This window comes from Anabrus simplex, chromosome 2, assembly GCF_040414725.1.
Source record: "Anabrus simplex isolate iqAnaSimp1 chromosome 2, ASM4041472v1, whole genome shotgun sequence".
Lineage (NCBI taxonomy): Eukaryota > Metazoa > Arthropoda > Insecta > Orthoptera > Tettigoniidae > Anabrus > Anabrus simplex.
The window spans coordinates 716,138,008-716,160,952 of NC_090266.1; the positions used below are offsets into that span (position 1 = coordinate 716,138,008).

At 41.5% G+C, this 22,945-nt stretch overlaps 1 pseudogene; it reads right to left on the reverse strand.

Moving 5' to 3' along the window:
* Positions 1-19,521: 19,521 nt before the first annotated feature.
* LOC136864995 (5S ribosomal RNA) lies at positions 19,522-19,640 on the reverse strand (annotated as a pseudogene).
* Positions 19,641-22,945: the final 3,305 nt, after the last annotated feature.

A 22,945-nucleotide genomic window follows, 5' to 3' on the forward strand; every position in this document is an offset into this window, starting at 1 on the left:
TAGCTCTGGGTATATCGAATATTCTTGGAAATATTCTCTGCGTAATATTTAAAATGCTACACTCCAAATCCGTTTTTAAAAGTTGTGCTTATTTCCGCGCATGTTCAGCATTAATATCCTGACTTCTTCAAGGTGGGTATGTATTCAGATATTCACTTCCATTGATGTTTCCACAAAGACGCACATAAAATGCTGTCAGTTGTGTACACTATTTTATTAAAAAGTTATTTCACATTATACACACACAAACTAATGAACTGCCATCATGAAACAAAACACTACGACGACGAATAAGGATAAGGAGAGACTGCAACAGTTGTATGTCAACTGCCAACTCTACAAAACCAATTCACATACTTGACTTCAAACACTCAGCTACCACGACTTCCACAAATGTCTAAACAACTCAACTCTACCGTCAAGACTGCCTCTTTATATACGTTGCCTGGCCAGGCTTCTGGAAGAATATGACATAACATATTTTCCCGTAAATTCGAGGGTCTCTAATAACCTAGTTACAACGTAAAGAACTCTCTATAACTATCTAGTGCCAAAGATACGTTATTCTGGATATTACAGTGTGTTGCACAATGTTACATTGGATTATACATCATGTATACAGGTAATAATAAATTATATACTATTAATTACGTGTTCTTACATTAAATAAACTCATATTAACATATATACAGCAGATGTTTCATGACATAACCTCACAAATAATACGATCATGATTATACCAAATATTGTTCGTACACAACTACGTTAATAATAATAATAATACTAATACTAAATGGATGTAAACACTTCCTAGCCATACCTCACAAGTAATAATAATAATAATAATAGTAATAATCAATATTTGAATTATTTACCAATGGTTAAAGAATATTGTTTCCAAGTTATATCAGTCTATTGCACTTGCGTCATCTTTTGTGATGTTTACTCAAATTGAAATAAATATAAGGTAATCGATATCCCCGAGCATCCCCGGGCTAAACACCTATGTGAGCGCTGCAAACTCTCCACAGTGTCTGTATCAAGATGTGATAGCTACAATTTGTCTCCGCCGGCTGAGGTATTACATTAAAATATTCCTCCCCCTGATAGCCATCGCTGATGCTTGTGACACCATGCATACTTAGCATACATGAAGTCCGTCCGATAATATGTCGAATGTGGCGTCGGTGTTATATTGTGTATTTGTAATTACTGTAATTTGGGTAGGCTTGGGAAGGAAGAGTCGGCATATCATGCCAGTATTCACTTGAAGTTGAAGTGGTATCATGAAGATGGAAACACTCCACTTCAAAACCACGTACCAATTTCGAACTCGAGCTAGTGTAACTGATGTGTACGTGTGTCATAAAATATTTAGCTGTTACGGACTATAATAACAGGAGGTACTGACCTTAAAATTTTAAATGAGAATGAATAAATCTGAACTGATAGTATGGCTCTTTTATGAAGCCAATGGATGTTTTCGGAAGGATACTCCATAATGTGACATAGTTCAATCGTTAGCTATAATCTTTCGCTTACCACACTGGCGGATTAATGGTAGGAATCGTGCAAGTTGACTTTCAAAGAGTGGTCCCATCATAAACAGTGCATACTTTACGGTGTACATTTAAGGGAGAGAAGAGGGTCGTATTTTTCTTGGAAATACTTTTGGCTTAAATGCCTTCGATGCAATACTCCAGTTGACATGTGGTTAAAAACACTGAAAGATGGCAAAACGAATCAGGTTTGTATTAATGTCCTTCCCTTCCCTCTGGAACTGTTCGCCACAGGGGCTAAAACATTACTGCGAGCAGTTTTTAGGTACTTTAACATGTAATGAGGCTTGTTTAGAAGCCGTAATTTTCAGTGTTTCTTAACTCGAGTTGTGTTAATGTGTTAATTTTTATTTGTTTACAGTTAACAAGGCTTGATGCGCAAGGAGGCCGTAAAATATTGGATATAAGTACTGCGGCTGTATACGCATATTTCATAAACCGCTGCAAAGAAAAGCTGCATATAGCCCTTTCCTTCAATTGTGTTGGATCTTCATTACGTAAATATACACAACTGTACCCCTCATTTATAAACTGCTGTACCATAGATTGGTTCCAGGTAAGTGGAATTCTTTACCTTAAATTACTACTTGATGAATAACGTAAGTGAATTTGTATTTTTTTGTTACGGGGCTACCCGTGCTAGGAGATGGGAATAAATGGCACGACCAGTACACTGGACAAAGCATACACAAAATGTTAAATTTAGCAAAATATACACAGGCGGAAAAATATCCAAACACCAAGAAGGCGATTACACCGGTTATTAATGGACCAGCATGCCACATTTGCGATGGCTTTTCTCGCGCGGATATTAACCTGTAGTCTTGTACCTTTAACCATTTATATATGTTACCTTGATAAATATATTACCAAAATTAACGTATGCTACATTCCTTATTTCATGGTGCTTGGATATGTTTTCCGCTGGTGTACTTGCTGGAAATCTTTGCTTTTCATTTCCTTACCTTACTGAATGAAAAACTTTTCGACTGATAACAAGAACAACAATAAGTTTAACCACAAAGTTTTAACAAGGAACAATGAAAGACAAGCTCTGGAGCTTAAGTTTTTCATTTGTAGAGGGAAGCTCACATTTACATTTCATAAGACTTCAAGACTTCATCCGACCAACAGGTGAACTTTCCCAAAAAAGTTGGTATGAAATTACAATTTTGAAAGAGACTCGATCCACGGATCATACTACCAAGAAGCCAGAGCTTTCAAAATTCATTTCAGAAGAAGGGAATCAAACCCTCAACTTGAGGACAGTTATATATCAGATGGGCCTCAAATTCTAAACAACAATTTACAATTTACAACGGCCTAATGTGCCACGAATTCACATTAGATTCAGGAATTCACGTTAATTAATTCACGTTATAACACCTCTTGTTAGATTTAGCAGAACACCACTTTCTGCATTTACAAGCTTAAATAGATTTCATACACGCTACCCTGATTTCATAGGGGAGCCACGCCGAATAAGTGATCGAAAGATTCAGAACACAGGAGTCGGAGCTCATACTATACAACTTAGTAAAGGAAACAAACAAACGGATAATGGAAAGGCGGGGAACAAAATGAAAGGGAGGCTGAACCCACTCAAGCACTCCCAGTACATGACTTTTCATAAAACGTAATAGTGCTTAAGGGCCCGGCGTAGCTATGCTACATAGTGACTAATATAGGAAACGTTTAAATCAGAAACACAAGATAGAAAACTTTTAGAGTTAACAAATAATTCTTGACGATCACCACCTAGTTAGTATCCTCTTTCCACTAGGAAAAGTTCTGGAGAAACTAGTACACAAACAAATGACAGACTATCTTTTATATCATAATTTACTTGGCAGATATTAATCAGTGTGTAGATCAAATTACAGTACCACCACAGCATTAGTAAATGTAACAAATAAAATTCAGCTAGCAATGGGTAACAGAGAAATGGCTATTATAATTCTTCTCAACCTTACAATGTCATTTAACTGCGTAGACAAAGACATTCTATTAGCGAAATTAGGAATGGTGAAATTTTCTATTAAGGTATTATGCTGCGTACGCTCCTACCTCTGTGGAGGTAAACAATGTGTGTCAGTGAGAGATAATATGTCTAGATAGCGAAATACTGAGATGGGGGTAGCACAGGGTAGGATTTTATCACTCCCTTTGTTCTCCCTATATATAAATGACCTATCAGAACAACTAACGCACTGTGAATATCACTTATACGCAGACGACATCCAATTGTATTTTCATACCAAGCCGAGTGACACTGAACAAGTGATCATGAAATTAAATAAATACCTATTTAACATTAACGAATGGACCCCTGGGCACTGCCTGAAGGTCAACACATTAAAATCGGAAGCCATCATAATAGGATCTAACAAAGCGCATGTCAAATTAGAAAGCATCAATATACCGGTTATCCAGATCAATTAAACACCAATAACACTGAAAGCCTCCGTTAAGAACCTTGGAATAATGTTTGATAAGTATTTAGGTTGGTCAGAGCACGTAACAAAAAATTGTTAACGTGTATTCGGTTCATTACACTCACTATACAAAATGAGGGACTTCTTACCTGTCAATACCATGAAATTGCTCGTTCAAGAACTAATACTTTCAATATTAGTTGTACACTTGGTTCTAAACTTCAACGGGCGCATAATGCCTGCATTCAATTCATTCTAAACGTTCCACTCCATTCCTCCATCACCTGTCCTGGTAAAGATTATGTGGTAGGCGTAAGTACCACGCTGTTTCTCCTCTGTACAAAATACTGCAAACAGATAAACCAGATTACCTCAGATTACATTTCAACTACCTTTTCCCCTCTGGTAGAGCACACGCAAGGTCATCAATGCTATCCTAGCTGTCCATCCCCACTCATCACAGCAGTACGTATAACAAGTCATTTGTACCAGCGACCATACATTGTTGGAATTTCATTCCGACTGAAATTAGAGACATAAGTAACCTAAAGCTATTCAGAAGCAAGGGCTGAAATTTGTACCTACATTGAGGTTAATGACATTGAGAAGCATCATCATAAGTTAGATTATTAAATAAATATTATGTAAATGTAAGGTTAGTAACATCATTGCTTAAATTTTACAAGATTTAGTTTCAATCATAGTAAATACTGTACCGTACATTCATTTTAGATTTTATGATAATTTAAATTTCAGTTAAATTACATGTTAAGGTAACTTTAAATTATATTAAATTCACTTTAAATTTTAAGTAGATCAGGTGTACAATTATGCAGGTATGTAATTACTAATTATATGGTTTGGCATAATAGCAGGCTTCATAGCTTGAGCCCGCCATGTACAGAAAGTCGTAAATAAATAAATAAATAAATAAATAAATAAATAAATAAATAGATAAATAAATAAATAAATAAATAAATAAATAAATAAATAAATACATAAATAAATAAATAAATAAATAAATAAATATTAACTTAGTCACCAGAAAACAAAGTGAATAAAGGGAACGATGATACACACTCGTGCGTACTTCCATTACATAGTCCCATTGAGGGATTTACATATGTCCGTAGACTGCCCAGAAAACTTACATTCTATGTCCTAACAGAAAGAAGAAAAATCTACATTAAAATTTAAGGAAAAGGCAGTGTGACCTAACAGTAACTTGCTAAGGGGAACGCTGGAATCTTCCCTTTGTCACACGTAGGTAAAGATCACATCGCTAGGTGATAGTTCTGCCTTAACTTACACTGCCACTGCTACGCCGTAGATAGCCCCTCGACCGCGCCCCCTGACACTTACGTTTCAAACTCACAGCTATATATAAGGACGAGTTGGGTGAAGAATTAGAAAATGGCATCATAAGCAAGAGAGCTGTTTGGTTGATAATGGCATCAAAAGCAAAGAGCTTATCGGTTTATCATTACGTATTAGGCAGTAGTGACAAATTCCAAAAAGAAGACAATCGCCCAATACAGAAAGAATACTCAACTTAGAAAACACAACAGTAGTGACATCTCGTGAAGATACATAAAACTTAGTTGATTTGGTTGAGTTCAAGCAGTCTTCGTTACACTACTCTGCTGACACTCGAAGAAGCGGGAATTCATACTTAGGGAGAGGCGTACTTTTGTCACATTTTTGCTAGTAATAAAACATCGCACAAACACATCTAAGCTTTCCGGCGATACATATTGTAATTATGGTAATGATTATTATTATTATTATTATTATTATTATTATTATTATTATTATTATTATTATTATTATTATTATTATTATTTCTTCGAATGGGCCAACTAAGGACCACGATGTTCAACTTTCCTGCGTGGGAGGTACTCGATATTTGCCCAATACTCGCGCATACTCTGGCTATGCTTCGCACTTCTTTCCTTTGTCCAAAGGGCGCCTCTTCTTTTTCACACGATGGTCTGTCCTGAAACCTCTTTTGTTTGATTATTCTTCTGCGAGGTGCTCAGTTTCTGATGTCGTTTTCAGTTACTCATTCCTGCATGTCTTTCTTCACTTCTGTTAGCCATGGTGTCCCTAACTTTCTGTTTGTCCAGTAGTTGAGGAGCCGGTAGGTCATCCTGGTTGGGTTCATCCTCATGACATTTCCGTAGAAGGTCAGACGCCTCTTCCTGGCTACGTCTGTGATTTTTTCAGTATAACTTTATAGTTCCTGGTTTGGTTGCCTTCTGTACTCTCCATCTACTTTGATCGGTCCTAGTATCTCTCTCCATATCTTCCTCTCCTGGACCTCCAGATTGTCCAACAATCCTTTCCTGTTCAGCATCAAGAATTCTGTGGCGTACAGGGCTTCTGGGTGGATATCTGTCGGGTAGTGCCTCAAGCTGGTGTTACCAGAGAAACATTTCTTGTCATAAATGTTCTTGTTCAGTCGATATGCTAAACTCTAGTTTGTTAATCCGGGTTGTTAGTGTACCCCTTCTGACATATTTGGTTCCAGCCATTCTCCCATGTACTTAAATCTGTTGACTTTCTCAATCTGGCCCTGTTCCAACTGTAGTTTGCTAGGAGTATCACTGATATTGGTGAAGTATTTTGCCTTTTCTAGAGATACCTGTAATCCCACTTTGGCAGCCTGGTGTTTAAGTGCATTGAGTTGTTTCACTGCTACTTCTACAGACTTCGCCAGAAGTGCCAGGTCATCTGCGAATGCCAAACTCTCAACTAGTAGCCCCTTCCGTTTGTGTCCCAGACAAATACCACTTAGTATCTTTTGTTCTTCCAGTTCTTTCCGCCACTCTCTGATTGTCTTGTCCAATGAACAGTTGAAGAGAAGGGGGGAAGTCCGTCTCCCTGTCTAATTCCTGTTTTTATTTCAAAACTTTCCGAAAGTGTTCCTCTGAACTTTACTCGTGATCACGTATTACTCAGGGTCTTTTGGATAAGGCTGTGGGTCTTCTGGTCCAGGCCCATTTCCTGCAGAATTCTCATGAGGTAGTTCTGTCTACTGAGTCGTTTGCTTTCGTAAAGTCAACAAAGGCGACTACATATTCTTGCCTGCTAGTTTAACTTGCATTAGTACCGACTTTAAGTTGAGGATCTGTTCAGCAAAAGAACGACTTTTTCTGAAACCACCTTAGTATTACCCCAATTGTGGATCCAATTGAGGTTCGGCTCTGTTCAATAAGGCTTTAGATAATATCTTGTAGGTAACTGGTATCAATGATATCCCTCTATAGTTGGTCATGTCAGTCAAGTCACCCTTCTTCTTTAAGGGGTGGAGCAGAGAAGATCTCCAGTCATCTGGTAGCCTCTCAGTTTCCCAGATGTTCCGTAGGATCTATGTCAACTTGCTAATTGCTTTGTCCCATGCCTGCTTCCATAGTTCGACAACTATTGCGTCTTCTCCCGGTGCTTTGTTAGTTTTCAAAGATTGGATGATGTTTGTTACTTCTTCTTCTGCTGGAGGAAGAGAGTTTGGTTGTCTCGGTCTGTCTTGATATACAAAGGAAGTCCTAGGGGACTCGCAGTTGAGGAGATTCTCAAAGTATTTGGCCAATAGATGACAGTGTCTTTGTCGTTATAGGCTAAGTTCCCACCTAGTCCCCTAAAGTGTAGGCTGGGTGGGGTATAGTGCCTGAGGTTTCGTTTGAAGGTCTTGTAGAAGTTTTCTGGACGTGTTTTACTTAAAGCCTTCATCCAATTGCGTTAATTGGTCCTAGGTGCATTGACGCTTAACCTCCTGATGATTCTGGCAGTTAGTCGACGCTGCTCTATGAAATTATCCCTATTTGCTTGGGACTTTTGTGAGTTCCATCGTAGCCTAGCTACCTGTCTCTGTGCGATCGCTTGGTTGCAGATACTGGTCCACCAGGTGTGTTTCTTCTGTTTTATTAACGGGGCGACCTGTGCGGCAACTTTGAGTAAGTTGTCCCGTGGTTGGTCCCAGTTGTAACTCTCGCATTCTAGCACTTGAATATTATCTGTAATAATGTTGCTTGATTTCAGTTTCTCCAGGTCAAACTTAGTGAGTTTGGGTGTTCGTGCTCTTCTTGTGTTTCTGTGTAAGAACCGAAATTTTATTTTGGAGAGGTAGTGGTCTGAGTCCAGATTAGACCCTCTTAGTACCCTGACGTTTTGTATTTCTCTGCAGGACTTCCTTGAAATGGCCATATGGTCTATCTGAAATTCTCCAAGGAGTTTGTTTGGTGAAATCCATGTCTTCTGCTTTCTTGGTAGGCGTTTGAAAGCCATTGATTTCATTATTAGATTAAAGGCTTTACAGAGTCCAACAAGTCGTTCTCCATTTCTGTTGGTCCGCGTGTGAGCTCGGTATTCCCCCACTATGTGTTTCTACTCCCGCTCCTTTCCTAGCTGAGCGTTAACATCACCCAAGAAGATGATTGCATGGCGTTCTGGAATATTGTTAGACGTATCTTCGAGTTCTCCCCAAAACTTGTCCGTGCCTTCAGGATTTCACTTGTTGTCCTGGTTAATGAGTGCATGTACATTCACAACTGTGTAGACCTTATTGGTGCACCGAAATGTTAGTAGAGCGAATGGAAGTCGATAACTGAATCCATTATTTTGTGGCTGACAAAGGATCCAGTCCCCAAATGAGGGATGTTCTTTACCTTTTGACGCCCCACTTTTCCCTTGAAGATCTGGTATCCCTGAGATTCGAATGCATATTCATCGGAATACCTGGTTTCTTGTACTGCCATGATCAGAATCTGGTGTTGTGTTAAAGTGCCTGTTAGATGTTTCAGTTTACCTATCTTGATTAGGGAGTTGACATTCAACGTGGCAAAGTAGTTGGATTGTCTATGCCGTATCTTGTTGCAAGAGGTTTCAGGATGCTCAGACTCATCCTTGTAGCATGTCGGTGTGGGCTCCCCAGAATCCGAAAGCCCACGAACGTCACTAAAAGTGACGGTGGATTGAGTACCACCTGGGGTAATCATTTCCGTATGTTTGTCCTCCATGCTTTAGTTGAAAACTGTGCTGGGTGGATTAGGGTTAATACATCCTAATCATGTTACTACCGAGGTTGTGAGCTCGAGTAGATTTAATTTCAGGGTATACTGCGTTAGATTAGTTGCCTGCTCAGCTGTGGAGAACAATCTTCCCCGTGGTGGTTCTTCCGCCTTCATTGCCTTTGAGATGGCAATAAACCTCTTCCTCCACCTTGGATGCCATTGGCCAGTTGTACTCTTATTAATCCCCAAGTACAGGGTTGCCTCTTCCACCATCACCATCGTACAGAAGTCTATCTTCTCTGCTGTTCATGTCGTTTGGTTCTTCACACGTCACCCTGTGTTAAGGCCACCCATATTTTTGACCCCTGGAGGGAGGGTGTCCCAGTATTGTAAAGTTCTCAGGATTTGGGCTGCCTGGGGACGCCCCCTATTATTATTATTATTATTATTGATGTTTTTGTTGTTTGAACTCTTGATCCATAGTTCTCCATCTCACCCAGCCCTGTTCTAATATGTTATTTACTCTTCGCATAACAATTGCAACCTAGGTTTGCCATTATATATATGTCATATATTAGATCTTACCCTTCTCCCGCACACTGTCCTACCGAACTAAACGAACAAATTCTAGATCTCTCGAGGTGGTTTTCCATCATCGTGTTATTCCTCCTGGCGCGCGCGCGCGTGTGTGTGTAGTGTTTCGCCCTCAGCGGGCCATTGGGTTCATCCGTTGGATTGGCACGCCTTTCCGAGACGCTGCCTAGCAGTGGCAGACCGTCTCTACACAGTCCCATCTAGTTAGCAAGTAAGGGCTGCTAACCTGCTAGAGGAAAAATTCTTCTATATTATCTTCTAGTGCCTCGTTTCCCAGTGAGCTTTCAAGCCGGATATCAGACCTACCCGTAAATATGACAACAGGAATAACTATATCACGTGTAATGACGTATAGTGAGCCATCAAGTGACGAATGAGTGTACCATTTCTTCAATTGAGCAATAGTCACTTTAATTCAAATATTGGACTTTATTAGAATAGTTTAAATTTATTTCTGATGGAATGAAGCGAGGTCTCCGTATTATCTCGATTACAAGGTGTAAACTCAACCATCTACCGTTTCTTGTGCTCGGTTGTTTTAAATAGGCCATACTTTGTTTTCACATCAAATTTGGTGCTTAATTTAATGCATGTATATAATTCGAAATGTGCCTATTTTTTATTCACTCCACCTCTGACATTCTTTGCGCATTTCAAGCTCTTTGAAGACCAATTCGTGGAAAGATGTTATCGGCTGTCAGTTCGTATACTTATAACTAGAAATCTACTGAAGGTATTTCAATAAAACTTTATGTTTAGAATATATCAAGTCACTGATACTTTTATAGATATATGTGATTTCAAAATCTCTCAGTGTACTAGAAGTTCGCTGGGAGTATGAAATAAGTATCTAAGTACTTCCAGTGATATTGGTTTTTAAAATAAATTTTATACAACAAAATTGTTTAAATTTAATTCTAAGTGACTTTTGTTCAGTACTAGTATTATTATTTAGTATTAGGTACACTTATTGCCACTACATCTACTTCATGATTAGGGGTGTGAATAGGATTGGAGATCAATCTCCTATCCTTTATTCCCTTAATAGCTGATACAAAAATCTAATATAAACAGAAGGCTCCCTAAAATACATCATAGTACAAGCCCTAGCTTCCGCTGCACTACTTTTCTCTATTATTTTAATATTCACATTTTCTCACAACCCTTTTATTATAAGTTCTGAAATCTTTTCAACCCGAATATTCTCAGCATTGTTACTCAAAATGGGGGCCACCCCTTCCATTTTTGGTTTCCAGCAACAATAGAGGTTTAAGATGAAGGAACTGTTTTATCTTAAATCACCTGACCAAAAATTGCCCCTTAATACTTTTGGCCTACATTATTGAAATAAACATTTTCATTAGAACAATTGTCCTCACTTCGGTATTAATTGGGTCTTTAGGGGGCCTTAACCAAAGCTCTTTACGAAAATTAATAGCTTATTCCTCTATTAATCATATTGGTTGAATAATTGCAACTATAGTGGTAGGAGAAAATTTATGGGAATTATATTTCACTGTTTATTCATTCCTCAGTTTACCCATCATCTTAGTATTCAGTATACATCATGTCTATCACATTAACCAAAACTTTCACTGGCAACCCCGGCAAAAGCACTTCGCCGCATCCCGCCGCACGCATGGATGATCAAAATTGATCTGAAATCTGGATTCTATCAACTCCCCCTTCAGCCTCGACATCGTCACCTATATGGAGTCTACTATCGCGGAAAGAAATATGGATTTACACGGCTCCCAATGGGCCGTACTTTGGCCCCAGCCATTATGCAAAGGTGGGCTCTCGCAGTGACGGACATCCTCTGTGAACAGTTCAACATCCAAGCTATATGTTATCTGGATGACTGGCTGCTATACGGTACCGAACTACCCGTAGAAATATCCTGTTGTACCTCGACCTGGTCATGGGAATTACAATCAACACTTCCAAGTCCCAACTTACCCCAGTGCACCAACTAGTGTATCTCGGCGTAGTGATTAATACGGAACACCAGACTCTTCAACTTACTACCGAAGTGCAGCAACGAATAGTGCGATATGTACAGTTGTTACCGCACCTACAAACAAGTGATTTAGTGCGAGTGACAGGCTATATCGCCTGGGCAGCTTATGTGATGAATTTACCCCTTTTTCCTTTAAGGCATACCCTAACCAGGGAGTGGTACTGGCCACGACGTGTGTATACTCCAATAGTGCTCCAACAGAAACGTAATATAGGAACTATGTCCTACGTTTTAACAGTTTTTGTAGACGCTACACCGAATAGCGTCGCATACGTGTGCCCCGATTTGAACATAGGGTGGGCGCAAGCCTTCCAAACTTGACCGCTATTCATGCGGCCGAAACGGCAGCAGCGTTGAAAGCAGCAACCACGGTGCTTAGAGAAGTGGAAGACAGGAACTTGCTTTGTGACGAAATTCAGGTGTTCACTGACTCGAATGTAACTTTGTATTCTCTTCGGACTGGCCGAGGGCCAGTCCTGTATGTATATACTGCCATTTTGCCTATGTATACTCTGTTAATAAATAAAGCAGCACGGAGAGGCATTCGCCTCTCGTGGCTGCGGGTTGACACCCGGCAGAATCCGGCTGACACGCCCTCCAGACTTGTGCTTAACTCATTATACGCGCCGGCCTGATTGACTATAAAAGGCCAGCCCACTCTGGAGGGCCGTCAGTTGGATTTGAACGGTGTCAACCTGTTGCCTCTACCTTCCCTGGCTCGTGACTGTCCCAGTGCCCCCCATCCAGCCGCCTTTTATAGCCATTTGGTGGCGCGCGTGTAGACGGAGGAAGCACTGGGCGAAGCCCGCAAGCCAGCGAAGGTATAAAGGCGACGAGGCAAGTGAAGCTTAACCTCGCCAGTGCTTTATTAGGAATAATATCATTACATTGGGTACATGAGTTAAGAACGAGGCCGAAAGGCGTAGATTAACATTATAAAAGAAATAACAGTAGAAAATATAAAGAACAATATAAAACAAGCAAAGGTTACAGACGATAATGTGTCTTGTTGTGCACCTGTGGAGTGATGTCGGGGTGCTGACTGAAGAACCTGGGTGGTGCTGGCTTGTTCTTCTCGGGAAGGCGGTCGATCGTTATTGGCGGGAGACCAGTTAACGATGTCCGACTCGTTGGCTGAACGGTCAGCGTACTGGCCTTCGGTTCAGAGGGTCCCGGGTTCGATTCCCGGCCGGGTCGGGGATTTTAACCTTAATTGGTTAATTCCAATGGCACGGGGCTGGGTGTATGTGTTGTCTTCATCATCATTTCATCCTCATCACGACGCGCAGGTCGTCTATGGGAGTCAAATAGAAAGACCTGCTCCTGGCGAGCTGAACCCGTCCTGGGATATCCCGGCACTGAAAGCCATACGACATTTCAGTTAACGATCGGCGGAGAGGTCCTGCCGGCGACGGGGACGGGCTCCTGTTGTCGCTGCGGATGCTTCTCTTCCTCCTTCGCCGAGTTATGTAGTTGCTGTGGTGGCCTTCGCCCCCCAAGCGCCGCGGCCCCGTCCTGTTGCGCGTCCGCGGCTGACCGGTGTTGAGCGAGGCACTTGCTGAAAGGTGAATCCCTCGGGAACCCAAGCTAGGGTTCCTGAGGTGGCCTGGACGAGTTGGATGGCCTGTGACCACCCTTTACTCACAGCGACATACAATAGATTTGCACGTGTCGCAAAGTACGATCGCTGGGCGTTGTCCAGAGTCTCCCAGGCTGATAGGCCCCAAAGAACGGAGTCTATGTCGTGGCGATCTCGTCCTGTTGGCAGTAGAAGAAGTTGTTGCTGCAGGAAACGGGCGAGTTGGAGGACTCGTGCCGGATCGGGGTCTGTCCACCCGGCAGTTAGTTCGGCTGGACGTAGCTGACGCCATACAGATGCTTGACCAGGTTGCTGAGGATTCTGTGGTTGTTGCTGCTGGTCCAAGTGTTGCGGTTCCATCACCGTGATCTCGTGAGTAGGGTCCTGGTCCTCGTAGGTCTCCAATTGTTGTAGCCTATCGTTGAACGCAGCTTGCTGGGTCGATAAGTCTTTAACAAGTGTGTGGATCTCTTGTAGTGATGGTGTAATATGGTGTCCATCGGCTTAGATCGTGTATGATGCGGGCCGATTCGTCTGGTTTACTGACCAGGAAGAGCGGATGTGCGTTGGTGATGTCTGCCGGTACTAGAATATTGTGTGCACATAAATCACTTATCACGGTATCCATCAGCGTTGAGGCCTTAGTCGGGATGAAAACGTTGGGCACGTCTGGTTCTGCCATCGATCAGCAAAGTGAAACCTCGCTGGACGGTCTTTAAGGCTGAGTTAATTTTGTCGAGTGAACACAGGTGATCCGTCAGGGATCTTTAACTGCCAAGAGTTCGGACATGAAATCCTTCAGAAATCGACTACCTAGGATCGGCTTATGCCCGTGGAATTGGAATCATGAATCGTACACTCTGTCTCTGATCCACCGAAGCGATACCTACTTATTTAATTTGAACAATCATTATCAATGAGGTTTAGCGCATATTTGTTAATCTTTAGTTCACACACTGATGAGCAATTAAATTACAATAAAATTAGCCTGCTAGTAGCATGTAGCACCCTCTTTCGCACAGATGGCGGCGGCGATGCGGTGAGACATGGACTCCACAAGATACCAGAAGCTCTGGGAAGCCAAATTGATCCGTGACATTTGTACAACCTCCCATATTTCAAGGAGATTGTACGGAAAAAGGACCAAGGCGCACACATCCCTCTCGACAGCATCAATAGGATAGAGGTCAGGTGAACTTGAGGGTGAGGCTCGGTCCGTGGACTCTTCATCAAACCATTTGGCCACAATTCGGGAGCGATGCGTAGACGCATTGTCTTACTGTAGTACAGGTCTCCCACAGGGTGCAGAAGTTGAACAAATGGGTGGACATTAATCTGATGGCAGGTTCCTATTTCGTTCGCCTATGATGCACGTTGTTGGATGTACCAGGCGTTCCATTTCATCCCATATGAACGAACCCCATACTATTACATTCACCTAGCCTACTACAACACCATTTTGTCAAGACGCAGCTAATTCAATTGCTCACCAATGTATATTTCTCTGTAGGCCTTCTCCATTTCATCAATATCTGAGCCCTATTAATGAGTAATATGATTTGTTACAAAATGAATGACCTTCTGGACTGTACGCCGACGGTCTTTAGGGAAGAACCGGATGTCATGTTGTTAACGCGATGGATAATACCGTCGTGTCAGCTGTTATGTGTGGGATCTGATTGTTAGTTAGGTATCGTCATAAAAGTTAGTATATCCTCTTTCAGATTCTAACGTTGGTCCTAATTTTTTACGAGGGGTCTCTCGGACAACTTTCTTTACAAAATGCTAAATCAGAGAAGTACTGAAGGGTTACATACTCAAAAATGCAACTTACTAATATCTTTAATTTCTTTCAGCCATTCGAAGCAATGGAAGCCAATGAAAAAGTTTTCAAGATGGAGGTAAGTAGCGTGATAAATTAAGTTTTTGAAGTATGAGTCTTATGTGTTTAAATGAGTTCATATTATTGCTCTCACAATAACGTAATACGGAATTAAAGCTAAGAATATGAATTAGAGTTTGCCAAGTGGCAGATGGCATGAAGGTTATAATCTAGCCTGTAGGGTCATTACTGGCTAGACATTCAGTTGCAGTGTTGGATGTTTGGGACGGTCTCAGATAAATGCGTACCGTTTTGGACGATTTACATAACACTTTTGGGATTGAGAATCTTGAACGTATCCCCACTGTCGGCAGCCCTGAGGATGGTTTTCCGTGCTTTTCCATTTTACACCAAACAAATCCTGGGGCTGTGCTTTAATTAAGTCCGTGGCCACTTCCATCCCACTCCTAGGCCTTTCCTATCCCATCGTCACCATAAGATCTATCAGTGTCGGTGCGACGTAAAGCAAATTTTAAAAATAAATGCTGGACATATGGGATGATCTTACCTACCTGCGCCCCATTTCCACACTACGCTGGGGATGGTTACAGAAGAAAAAATTTCCTCATTTCATTCAGACTTGGGACTGCCCTGATATGATTAAAATGCAATTTCTTAAATTCAAAATATAATCAAGAGAGCTACCGTCACCTTGTTATGTATTTTTCAGAGTTAAGACGAATTTGGACCATAATGGAACGAAACAAATTTTATATATTTCATTAGGGCTACATCCCCAGTCTTATATGATTCAAATTCATTTGACAACCTTCCCTCTCTTTCTTCCGTGCCTTTACGAGGGGCGTTAAATAATTTTCTTTTAACTGAATTTACTTTTGGTTTTATTCATTCATGAACTGAAAGACATTCAGATGAATGCACATTTGGGCGTGGGACGTAGAACTGCTCATAAAGATGACTGTGGAATGACTATAATCTATTATTTGTTCTACAATGAGCGGTAGATTCAGCAGCCCAAATGCTAGGAAGAAATATTAAATGCGGATCAATGTAATCTGCGTGTATGTAGTCAGTACATTACGGATCATTAGATAGATGGTGCTATTGCTATCAATGCTGAGGAAGCCTCACCAATTTCATCGAGAAGTAAGACCAGCAGACCGAAAAAGTAATGAAGCCACTTTCGCACTTGCATCTCGGAGTCTAAATATTCCTTACTTGTGGAAACTTTTGCATTTTTCTATCCCAGTTTTGAGAGAGATGATATCTACAGCAATGGAATGAAATGAAATGTCGTATGGCTTTTAGTGCCGGGATACCCCAGGACGGGTTCGGCTCGCCAGGTGCAGGTCTTTCTATTTGACTCCCGTAGGCGACCTGCGCGTCGTGATGGTGAAATGATGATGAAGACAACACATACACCCAGACCCCGTGCCATTGGAATTAATCAATTAAGGTTAAAATCCCCGACCCGGCCGGGAATCGAACCCGGGACCCTCTGAACCGAAGGCCAGTACGCTGACCGTTCAGCCAACGAGTCGGACTACAGCAATGATTGGTGCATTCGAGAGAGAGATATACAACCACCGCGTGCGTTTACCTTTTCAAACAATGCGTAAGATCTTGTCAAACTAAAAAAAGATCCCAGCAACACAAAACACGGTCTTAAGTTAATTGAAAGACATGGGGGCGTAAGAAAACGTTCCATTTCCAAAAACTGACTCATGTGATCACAGAACATCTGAATTCGGGGAACACGTACACAGAATTAGGGATTTGACTTCGTTAAGGAATATATCACTCATTTTCAAATACTATTTAATTTTGCCATTCAAATAACTAATACACCGCTTCATTTCTAATTTTGAGAATTGTAGATAGAGATTTCCTGCGTATTCAGTACGCAGATTTTCTTACTAATGACATGTAGTAATTCGTTGGTTACCTCATTTGATGTGTCTTACCTGCTGCTTGCTATTTTGTTCGGTCGAGAATGCACATTTCCTTCAGCTTTCCTTATTAGCAACAGTTTTTACAGCCTCTGAAGAAATTTCCTCTGTTGTCATGAAATCATGATTATGCTTTCCTCACACACTTTTAATTTTCGAAAATTTTGATTCACTATACAGCACTAAACTGTATTTTCTCTCTGTGCATAGAAACTTCTCCTTTACATTTTTTATTTAACATCGCATACTCAGTTTCAAATTGTCAGCCGGAATACAAACACTTCTTTTTACAATTGGCTTTACGTCGCACCGACCCAGATAAGTCTTATAGCGACGAAGGGATAGGAAAGGCATAGGAGTGGGAAGGAAGCGGCCGTGGCCTTAATTAAGGTACAGCCCCAGCATTTGCCTGGTGTGAAAATGGGAAACCACGGAAAACCATCTTCAGGGCTGCCGATAGTGGGGTTCGAACCCACTACCTCCCGAATGTGAATGCAAACACTATTCGTTACCAAATGGACGGTGTGGCCGAACAACGGGACAGGTGCCACTAAGCACTTTCTACAAGAGAGGTGAAAGGAAGCTGAAAACACTTCAGCTCATGCTGCTTCCACCGAGGACTGACTGTGCACGTGTCCCGTTGTTCCATTCTACTTCGTGCGGTAAAACAAGTTTTGAGAAGCACGATCTAACATGCCAGATTGTGAAACCTTTCATTTATTTCAATGAGTTGAATTAAGTTTGAGAAAGCACAAATAAACGTGTTAGACCCGGGAGGAAGGAAAACCCACACTGGTTAGCGCGGACTGAACGAAACGACAGTGTTATTGGCACGTGCCCCGTTGTTCCACTAGACACGAAATACGGCTCGTTCAACTAAATCGAGCCTGCCTCGCTTTCTAGTGGATTTCTCCTTAAACAGAATACGAATCACGATAGAAGAGTCCTCAATCTCAACGTTCAACTGAAATTTCTACTTTGCTCAAATTGGAGCTTGTCCCGTTATTCGGCCGCGCCGTTCAAATATTTCTATGAAGTTAGAAATCTATCGAACATCTCCTTCAGTAAATTATATCGGTCCCTATTTACTCTTCTTACAAGAAAGTATTTGCCCCACCGAGCTCGATAGCTGCAGTCGCTTAAGTGCGGCCAGTATCCAGTAATCGGGAGATAGTGGGTTCGAACCCCAATGTCGGCAGCCCTGAAGATGGTTTTCCGTGGTTTCCCATTTTCACACCAGGCAAATGCTGGGGCTGTACCCTAATTAAGGCCATGGCCGCTTCCTTCCCATTCCTAGGCCTTTCCTATTCCATCGTCGCCATAAGACATGTCTGTGTCGGTGCGACGTAAAGCAAATAGCAAAAAAAAAGTATTTGCCCCAATTTGTCCTTTTGATTTCCAATTTTACCTTCATATTATGATCCTTCCTACTTAAAGAAACTCCACTCAAGCTAATTCGTCTACTAATGACGTCCATGGCATTTCTACACTTAAGGCTAGATACATACCTCTTAGTCATGCAGGTCTTCTTCTGATGATGATGATGCTTGTTGTTTAAAGGGGCCTGACATCGAAGGTCATCGGCCCTCCGCTCTTCTTCTTACTCCCAAGTCTTCACAGCCCAAAGTTCGCAACATTTCGCAACACTACTCTTTTGTCCGAAATCAACCAGAACAAATCACGCTGCTTTCCTTTGTATTTTTCCAGTTCCAGAATCAAGTGTCCTGATAAGAGTCCCATATATTGGATCATACACCAATTAGGGTCTTACGAGCGATTTATACGCCATCTCTTTTACATACTTTCTACAACTGATAAATATCCTCATAACCATATGATGAGTTCTGTAACCTTTATTTTCATCCTCGCTAATGTGATTACGCCAATGAAGATTTTTTCTTATGTTAACACCTAGGTACATACACTGAGTGCCCAAAAGTCACGGGAAGACACTGAATGGGATGCCAATAACGAGTTGCTCCTCCGCGAGCCCTCAGAACGACAGCAATACCGCGAGGCATCTACTCTACAAGGTGTTGGAATCGTTCTGGAGGGATCTGGGCCCACGCATCTTGCACTGCTACGCACAATTGGTCTTGTGTATTTGGTTGGGGGTTCATGGGGCGTACACCAACATCGACAGCATCCCACAAACGCTCGATTGGATTAAGAGCGGGGGATCTGGAGGGCCAATCCATGGTCCTAACATCACTGGAGTGCTCCTCCAACCACCTCCGTACAGGCCATGAAGACGCCTGGAAGGGTGGAAGGTAAATGCTTCCACCATCCTTAACCTCGGCACTTGGTGGGGTAGAGTGGTTAGCTCTACGCCCGGCCGCCTTTTCCCCAGGAATTAACCTGGTACTCATTTTTGGTGTAGGCTGAGTGAACCTCAAGGCCATGTGCACCTACGGAAGTGGAAATCTCATTTCTTAAATTTTACGACTGCCTGGCGGGGAATTGAACCCACGTCCTTCCGAGTGAACCGAGCACGCCTTTACCACCTCGGCCAGGCAGTCCCAAAGGGGAATAGCGCCAACGGCACGTGGTGTTCACAAGCGGTCGTCCATCAAGGTACTGACCACGCCCAATGTTGCTTAACTGCGGTGATCGGACGAGAACATGTGTATTCAACATGGTATGGCCGTTGGCCTTCAACCAGATGTTTGAAATATTATATTGTTGGCTCGCGTTTTCGTGACTGTTTAAGGCTCTAATTACGATAGTTTCATCTGTGGCTTGTATGCTACGTACCATCCCGACATTGGCAGTGAATTATGAAGAATGAATTTTAGAATGGTTAAGCGGAGGAACTGTACCCACATCTCCTTTCAGCTGAGTTATCTGAGGATGAATGCACCCTGCTTCATTCCCAGGCGTTAGCCCTTAATACTTTAATTCGCACCGATTGGCCAAATAAATGGAAAGCTCCATGAAAGTAGTAGGAGTAGCGAACTTAGTCGTCAAAGGAAAAGAAGCCTGATGGACTAACCTCAGGAAATCAACGCTTATAAAGTAATATGAATATTCTAATGCAAGTACATGGAGGTTGGTATTGTCAATGTCACCAATTCAAAAGCAACCTGAAATAAAATATACTGTTTGTTAGATCTCTAGCTTTAAATTTGAACATTTAGAATTTGAAAGCAAGAAAGAGAGTAGAATATTGCTAATAATGCCCACACTCCGTGAACAAGGAGAACATGATATATTGATGTGCAATAAAAGAATTGTCACTTAAAACTGAAGTCCAAAAAAGCAGTGTAGTGTCCTTGGTCTGACGCTCACCATGTATTTTCAACGGTGCAGGCACAGACGTTTGGCATTCAAGAATGCTTAAATGCAAGAGTCTTCATTATATGTTCGAGAAGCTCTTCATGCGGAAAAATACCGATACTCTAGTGTCTCCTTAAAATCTATTACATCTGGAAGTAGGACATTGAACAATTTTTTTTTCGCTAGTTGCTTTACGTCGCACCTACACAGATAGGTCTTATGGCGACGATGGGACAGGAAATGGCTAGGTGTGGGAAGGAATCGGCCATGGCCTTAATTAAGGTACAGCCCCAGCATTTGCCTGGTGTGAAAATGGGAAACGACGGAAAACCATTTTCGAGGCTGCCGATAGTGGGGTTCGAACCTACTATCTCCCGAATACTGGATACTGGCCACACTTATTATTATTATTATTATTATTATTATTATTATTATTATTAGACCTATTATTATTATTGTTGTTATTATTATTATTATTATTATTATTATTATTATTATTATTATTATTATTATTATTATTATTATTATTATTATGAATGTTATATGCAAACAGAAATGTGCTCAAAATGTGCTTGTCTTTTAAGAAAGGCATTGTACAATGAAGCCCAAGTCTTATAAATATTCCGAGTGAGTGGCCGCATGGTTTGGGGCACGTAGCTGACAGCTTGCGTTCGAGAGATAGTGGGTTCGAAAGCAAATTAAAAAATCACTCAAGATTCAGTGCATGATTTTTCAGATCCTGGTTCTGCTTTGTCTCCAACAAAGTGAAACCTAACATAACATATTAGTTGAAGTATTTAACGTGTCTCGAATGACATATTTAGAAATGTGTGTTTATTACAGGCATAATATTAGTGTTAACATATTTTGTACATTGTAAAAATATCAAATCATTTTGCAGGTGTGGCCAGAAGAGGCTTTCCGCAAGGTAGCTGGAAGGTACATGGAAGCTATCAAGCTAACTTCTGAAACAAAGAAAGCGATTGTAGAAGCTTTCAAATATGTCCATTTATCAGCAAGGTTTGTGAATATTACATATATATTTCTTGTATAATGGTCAAAAAATGATTTGAATATTGTGATTTCACATGGTATATGTCACAGTACTACAAACATGTTACCGAGCTCGGTAGCTGCAGTCGCTTAATTGCGGCCAGTATCCAGTATTCGGGAGATAGTGGGTTCGAGCCCCACTGTCGGCAGCCCTGAAGATGGTTTTCCGTGGTTTCCCATTTTCACACCAGGCAAATGCTGGGGCTGCACCTAATTAAGGCCACGTCCGCTTCCTTCCCACTCCTAGCTCCTTCCTGTCCCATCGTCGCCATAAGACGTGTCTGTGCCGGTGCGACGTAAAGCAACTTAGAAAAAAACATGTTTACAGTATGCGTTGTAGGCCAATTTATGAGGCACACTGTGATGCTAAACCCAGATCAGGTTCGATATTTGTCCTATAGGAGGCTTTTAACGTGTCGATCAGTATAATATCATTTGTGAGGTCGGTGGTGTGCTGACAGCACGTGTCGGACTGAGGTAAACGCGGCAAGAGTACCCTTTCCAGTTCCTGATCGCATTCGAATTGTGACATTGCTGCAAAAAGTATGGCGACAAGTGGATGTTGCCACTCGTGCTGGAGCGAGTCGGAGAAACGTCTCTAAAGTTTGGAAATTGTTCGAGCTGCTATCCACGAATGGGATAATCTGCCCAAAAATTAGTTGGATTCTCTGGTACTGAGTATGTTTCATCGTGTTCAAGCATGCCTCAGAGCGCGAAGTGGCTACACACTACTGATCTGCCTCACAATGAACGACAATTCTGTGTTCAAAATCCCAAACTTTGTGTTCTGTTTCTGTTATGCTGACTGAACGTTGTTTTCTTTTTATATACTCTTTGTAATGTATAATGTACGTACATACTGTCCCCGTCAACATAAGAGCAAAATTGTGCGAAGAAGAGTCCAGTGTACGAAACTCAGATTTAATAGTTCAGGTGTAGTGCTTCAGCAGGTAAGAAAGTGATGAGTGTAGCCTTGAGAGACTGGTAAGCAGGCGGGTGTGCATTGATCCACGCGTGGCGACGATTGTGCCTATCATATTTGGCTTACAGTGACAGGAGAGCGTAATACGTGACCGAAAGAGAGGGGCGACTCAAGGTTAACCAAGATTCCACAAGTGTTATCTCGAAAATTCTATTGAACGAGTGACGAACTAACAATCGCCAAGATAGGAATTGTGACATACAATAATTGATTTTCAGTGTACCACACCTCCCGGGACACGAAGTAATACAGGCGGAGTGAAATCAGTTCTATATTCTCTCCTTATTTGTAAACCAGCAGAGACGAGTTAAGTATTTCCTACGCTGCTCGATAAAACATTTAATAATCCAGTTGGTGCACATTTTAATGTGTTATGTCAGTTACAGCTTGTGAAGAGGATATTTACTAGAGCACGAGGACAACATTGAACGGAACTACAGGACACCATTATGCCAGCTTCTCGTGGAAGTAATTCGACGATGCAGAGGCCTCTAACGTGGGAATTATCCTCTGCAATGAACTACTAAATAAAAACGCTGCCATGACTCTAAAAACACATCATTCTGAGAAGGAGATGACGAGAGCTGGGGATCGACGTTCATTTACTATATTTAAGTTCACATTTGTAAATTTTACCTTTTTTCAT